At 45.9% G+C, this 6694-nt stretch overlaps 1 protein-coding gene across 3 annotated transcripts in view; it reads left to right on the forward strand.

Moving 5' to 3' along the window:
* The first annotated feature begins 940 nt into the window (after positions 1 to 940).
* Lrrc9 (leucine rich repeat containing 9) overlaps positions 941 to 6694 on the forward strand; it is a 68212-nt gene continuing 62458 nt past the window's right edge. For 2 of the 3 annotated variants that reach the window (XM_028789453.1, XM_028789459.1), the window contains exon 1: positions 941 to 1253. The gene's annotated coding sequence lies outside the window, so the exon portion shown is untranslated. Of the gene's footprint in view, positions 1254 to 1331; positions 1566 to 6694 lie in introns of those variants that run through there. The other variant, XM_028789465.1, reaches the window with a different exon arrangement.

Genomic DNA, 6694 nt, shown 5'->3' on the forward strand with positions numbered 1-6694 from the left:
ATTCATCAATCCTAAATATTAACACAACCCCACTGAATATAAAAATGAGTACAGTGCTGTCAAGAGTTTTGTCAATTTGATACAAACCTAGACACAATGACAGAATCTCAACTGAGGAACTGCCCCTCTCAGATTGTCCTGAGGGCATATCTGTGGGACATTTTTTGATCAGTGATTGATACGAAAGGGGGCCCACCCGACTGTGGACAGCGTCAGTCTTGAGCTGGTGGTCCTGGGTTGTATAAGAAAGCAAGCTGAGGCCACAGTATTTCTCCACTGCTACTGGCTGAGCTGACTTCCCTGGTGAAGGACTGTGATCTGACCATATAAGCCAAATAAACCCTCACCTCAAGTTGTGTCCGATCATGGTGTTTATCTCTTGCAATGGACAGCAAACAACGACATGCTGTGTCCAAAATAACCTAATGCAAGCCCCCCAAGCAGCTATAAATTGTCCTGATAGCCAAATTTTCAACGTAACAGACAAACAAAATAAAACCTTATTTAACTCAATGCACTCCCAAATAGTTTAACGTGTTCGGTATAAAAAGCATTAACCAAAAGCGTTTCCATTGCATCTCTGCATACTATGCGTTCAAGTTTTGAGGTGTATTTTACTGTACACGTCAGCTCAGACTAACTCATTTAAAGGGCACATACAGGGCTGTGGTTAGCGGCTAACTCTAGTGGACATAGTGGGTGTCAAGAACGGAGAGAGCTGGCAGCGGTTGATTTGGCTTGCTTTCTAAGTTCATTGCTGTCTCAGCCAGTCTTTCCCTGTACCCCTTAACTTCTACTCTATTTTGTAAATAAACTATTGCCTCCTGAGAATTTTGGCAAATTTAAGACACTCGAAAACCTGCCTGAGAACTACTAAAAGACCAGTGGGGGGTCCATTGCTTTGAGACGTTCCTGGGCGCGCGGTCTTGCACTTGCTCTTGGGGGCTCACCGGGCTCTCGGCGGCCGCAGCTGCGCAGCTGGGACGATCAGCTGCGGGAGGGGGCGGATCTGGGAACCGTCTTGTGACCTCACTGCTCCACGCTATGCTGGGGATCAAGACCAGTTAATACTGCTGACTTCGAGGCTCCAGGTGTCAAAAACTTTCACTGTGAAAATGCCAGGACCAGGTCCCCACCGCCTAGCCCACAAACTGTTACTGTCCTCGGAAGGAAACAAAGTGAAGAGAGATACACGCAAGACTAAGAACTAGCCAACGACCAGCTGCCACCGCTCCCCAGGAGCCACAGCAAAGGTGGGAGGAGGTCTTCCGGAAGGGGGCGGGAGAGGGTCTTCCCTGCTTATGTTAATTGGTTGTAGGTTGCCACCACGTGATGCAGACGAGGATGGGCGGCTGATTTCCCCGCCCTCTTTATCCCTTTCGTGACCCAGAGGTCAAGGGAGGCGGAGAGCTGGTTTCCTAGGCAACCGCAGTAGGTGGTCAGTACACAGCAGGCCCGGGGCTGAAAGCGTGCGTGAGGTGTCAGCTGCACGAAGGGATTGGGAGGTCGGAGTGCACTCTGACCTGTCTAGACAGCCCCGGAGTCCATCCTCTCTCTGGAATAAGGTACTGAGTATCTGTCTTCTAGTGGCCTCTAGGCGTCTCTCCCCCTGTAAGAAGGACTAGGGAGTCAGCTGGAAAAATCTACCAGCAGCATACAGGTCAGAAAACCTATGTGATGATGCATTGGGGATTATAATAATATTGTGATGATAGTTATAATATTAAAAAATAATAGCAATACTTTAGAGAAGGATCCTAGGAAAAAGAAAGGAAAGATGTGCCACAGCCTCGGGTGGCTACTGGACTGAAAGACTCAAGTGCTCATTGGTGAAGCTAGAAACGGGAGGGCGTTTACATAAGCCATCGGTGAGAAGTGTTGAATTCTGGCCCCTTTATACTCAAGGGAGAAATCAGTTGAACCATGTAGGGCTTCCGCTGGACAGAAAAGTTGTAGTTTCTTAGAACAGATGTTTACTCAGCTCTCCTGGCAGAAAGAGTTCTTTACAGGCCAGTTAGTACTGTGTTTCAAATTGTCATGCAGAACAGTGTTTAAAATTATGTTGGATTGGAGCTGTGTGTGGTATGACAGCTAATTGGAACCATTTGATAAATTACGTTGACCGCTCACCATGTGTCAGACGTAGTTCTTGTTCTCAGTGAGCGTGTTAGGAGGAAAGACCTGCAAGAATCACAATACAATGTGACAGACAGTAGCTATACAGGGGACATGTGCTAACCTAACCCAGTCACATGAAAGAGAATGTTTGCAATAAGACCAAAGAGGATGCAAGTCTTTGAAGAAGACTCGGTGCACTCTTTCAGGATATGTGGAGTATAGAGTCAAGGAGGAAAGACGTTTTAAGGAGAGCTGGAAGTATGAGCTAGTATATGATGCTAGCTATCACAGGACTAGAGTTGTGACCCGTGCTGGAATGTTGTATGGCTGTTTTGGTTGACCAGGAGCTTAAGAGATTGGCATGAGTCTGAATATGCTGTCCATAAACAGTTTCCAAGAGGAGTGGCATAAGCAAATATACCCCTCAGGAGGCTGGCTCCAGTGAATGAGAGAATGGTGTTGGTAGTGAGACAAGGCGGGGCATAGTGGCAGAGAGCGGAGAGGAAGCATGAGAAGTGTGTGTGTGTGTGTGTGTGTGTGTCTGTGTGTGTGTGTGTGTCTGTGTGTGTGTGTCTGTGTGTGTGTCTCTGTGTGTGTGTGTCTGTGTGTGTCTGTGTGTGTGTCTGTGTGTGTGTGTCTGTGTGTGTGTGTGTGTGTGTCTGTGTGTGTGTGTGTGTCTGTGTGTGTGTCTGTGTGTGTGTCTGTGTGTGTGTCTCTGTGTGTGTGTGTCTGTGTGTGTCTGTGTGTGTGTCTGTGTGTGTGTGTGTGTCTGTGTGTGTGTGTGTCTGTGTGTGTCTGTGTGTGTGTGTGTGTGTGCTTGATGAGAAATGAGCCTGGGAAAGGCGTGGGGTAAGTAAGTCTCAAGCTTCCAACTCAGATGGAGGGGGGATGGATGGTGGTGTACTTTAGCACACAGTTTCCATTAAGGGGAAACCACATTAGTTGGAAATATGAGCTGAGCTTGGGACATCCTGAACTTGAGATGCCTGTGACACGCCCGCATGGAGCTTTCCACGTGGGCTTTTGAGTTTATTGCACAGGAGAGAGAACAGGAAGGAAGAGTGACTTTTACAAAGAAGAAAGCTGTTAGTGAAAAATAACAAGTAGAGGACGAGGGAGACAGTTTAGACAGTGAAGCGCTTTCCTTGCAAGCAAGAGGACCTGAGTTCCATCCCAGAACCCATGTAAATAAAACATGGCATGTAATCCCTGTGCTGATGAGGCAAGCCAATTCCTGGAGCTCCTTGGTCAGCCAGCCTAGCCCAACAGGGGACTTTCCATCAAGATGAGAGACACTGTCTCAAAAGAGAGTCAAGATGGATGGCACCTGTGGGATGGCCCCTGAGAAATCCTCTGGCCTCCGCACTTAGATATACACACCAGTGTTTCTTCCTGAATGGGGATACTTAGAGTGACAGGGGTGAGGAGGGAGGGAGAGAAAGGAGATAGAAAGCAACCAAGAGGAAAATGTAAGAGTAATCAGTATTGCTCAGTGCTATCAGAATTGCTCAAAGTCACGTCAAGGTCAAGTTGAGCGCTGAAACACATCCACGGCCTTTGGTAATCTGAAGTTACTGTTGTTGGTCTCATTTAACCACAGGTAGAAACTGTGATGGCTTGAGGGGTTTTCCTTCACATTAAAGAGGGTTGAGGACTGACTGGAGTAAAATGTTGCTGCTGATTGTCTAGAAAGTTCTTTGTGAAAGTGTGAAATGTAACTATTTGGTTTTTTTAATGCGGTATAAAAAGGACTTTTCTAAATAGGGAAACCAGGTACTCATGCGCAGAGGGAAGAGAGACTATGAAATGAAAGACGAAGGACTGGCAGAGAAGTCTCGAACAGAGGTAGAAAAGGTGGACCCGTGCACAGCAAAGCTGGTTGATTTTAGTCAGAATGAAGACTTTATTTATTGTCTGTGATTTGTGTGCACATGTGTGGAGTGCAGGCTCACACAAGGGTGTGTGGAAATCAGACTGCTAACATGGAATGTCTTCCTCAATTTCTCTCTACCTTAATTTTTGAGACAGTTTCTCAGTAAACATGGAGCTTACCAATTAAACCAAATTGCCAGACCCAGCAAGCCTTCCCCAACTTCCACACCCCTACCCCACAACTTCTCAGGCTCTGCCTGTCTCTACTCACAGGCCTGGATTGCAGGTATCCAGCAGTTACGTGGGTGGCAGGAATCCAAACTGAAATCATCATGCTTGCATGGCAAACACAAACACTCCACCCACTAACCCAGCTCCCTCAGCCCCAAAATGAACATTTCTACTGAGCCAAAAGTCCTAAGGAGCGGGGGGGGGGGGGCAATGTGTCTTTAAGGAGAAAGGGAATTGAAGGTAGTGCATCCTAAGACATCCCTGTTGCCTGCCTGTGAAGGTGAGGACAAGACAATCTGACAAGAGATGGGGGAGGAGGCAGGAGGGAGGATAAGGGAAGAGGAGAAAAACGAGGGAGAAAGGGTGAAGACTTGAGAAGAGTGGTGAATGTTAGGGTACTCTCATGGATCTCAGGATTTCTGTCTTCCAGCCTCTTCTCATAGGCAAGGGAGCTGAGGACAAACAGAAACAGTTGCCTATGTAGCTGAGGAATAGCTTCTCCTAGCTCAGATGTAGTTGTGCAAAGTTGGAGGTTTCCATTGGATTTTGCTTTGTCAATTAACTACTGAGCTAGATAGAATAAGATTATTTTACCTAAATGGGGCATCGATGCTGACAGAGAATCGTGAAGCTGAGACAGAATCCACATGTTTGTATACGCAGAAAATGTAGTCTTCTTGACTAAATGAAGAGAAGTGCTTTGTGTTTACGAAGACGACACGGTAAAGGTGAGCGCCCTTCCTATAACACTTTCTGTAATGCACTCTTCAGTCAGAATCCCAGCTGGACTTTTAAAATCCATATATATATATATATATATATATATATATAAAATTTAATATATATATATAAATTGTATAATATATATATATTATATAATTTAATATATATATATTTAATTTGTAATGTGTGTGTGGATATGTGCAAGGTGTACAGGTACTTACAGACACCAGAGGAACAGGATCTGCAGAGAAGGGGTAGCTCTTAGCCCACTAATGTTGGGGCTAGGAATAGAGCTCTGGTCCCCTGGAAGAGCAGAAAGTGCCCTTAACTTCTGAATGAATCTTAAGCCCCACAACAGAGTAACTTTAACAACAACAACAAATCTTAAGTATTAGTCATTAAAAAAATGAGTATAAAAGACTAAGAAACTTAAAAGGAGAAGGGGGGCATTGTATTGGCAACTGTGGAAGCATAGAAGGAAGGCTTTACTGTGGGCTTGTGGTTCCAGAGGGTTAAGAGCCAATATTAGTCAGGGTTTGCCAGAAGAAGAGAACTGATTGTGTGTGTGTGTATGTGTGTGTGTGTGTGTGTGTGTGTGTAAGGGGAATTGATTAGAGTGGCTACAAGCTGTGGCTGTGGTCTGGCTAGCCCATGAATGGCTGTCTCCTGACTGGAGACATGACTGGATGTCTCAGCTGGTCTTCAGTCTAAATTGGAATCCTATTGAAATAGGGTTCTAATCCCAGCAAAGTACTGCCATGGCCTTGTCCATGAGAGTGAGGAAAAGCAGACAAAAATCAAAAGTTTCCTTCTTCCGTGCCACCAGAAGGTGTAGCCTAGATTTAGGGTGTCTTCTCACCTCAGATAATCCAATCGAGAGAAATCGAAACCCCTACAGGAATGCCCAGATGTTTCGGCTTTAGTTGACTCCGAATGTAGCCATCACAAAGCCAGTGCCACTGTGGTGAGGGAGTGTGGTAGTAGGCAGGCATGGTGGCAGGATTAGTGCAAGGCTAATGTGACTTTTGAAACCTTAAAGCCCGCTCCCAGCCCCCCCAACACACTCACACACTTCCAGCAAGGCCAACTCACAGCCACCAACTGGGAAACAAGTGTTCAAATGCCAGGGATTATAGGGGACATCTCATGGAAGCAGGGTGACACAGATACTGGAGAAGAGAAAGAGAGGGAAGGGACAGATCAGAAAGTCCAAAATTGGTACTGAATGTCTGTAATCATTTAGGAGGAAGCAGTGTAGTTCTTTCCACAGTTGATATCTCAGACGTAAATTAAGATTACCTGGGTACTTATTTGATGTCTTTGGTCCTGAGGATTGACTCTGACCTTTGCATCACAGTGAGCAGATGGCCTTCCCTTCAGTTCCCACAGACATTAAACCAATGTAAGGCCATGCTTCTGATAGTAGAGGGGCCGCAAGCCCTTCCTTTACTTGGTCTTCCCTCAGAGTAAACCTGGCCAAAGGATACCATGGCCTGTATCTTCATAAGTGCCTTTGATGGAGCCTGTAAATGCTTTCAAGTGTTTTATGGCTAAATTCTTTTACTGCCAGTGTTCTGCTAATTAAGGGCAAAGTCTATCGTTTATCCAGATAGCCTTCTGAGCTCAGGGCAGACTCCCTTTGTCAGCAGGGCTTCTCCTCTGACCTTGCCTAGGAAGTTGAACACACACACACACACACACACAGAGAGAGAGAGAGAGAGAGAGAGAGAGAGAGAGAGAGAGAGAGAGA

The sequence above is a fragment of the Grammomys surdaster genome, unplaced genomic scaffold (genome assembly GCF_004785775.1).
Source record: "Grammomys surdaster isolate TR1022 unplaced genomic scaffold, NIH_TR_1.0 127, whole genome shotgun sequence".
In the NCBI taxonomy this organism is placed as follows: Eukaryota; Metazoa; Chordata; class Mammalia; order Rodentia; family Muridae; genus Grammomys; species Grammomys surdaster.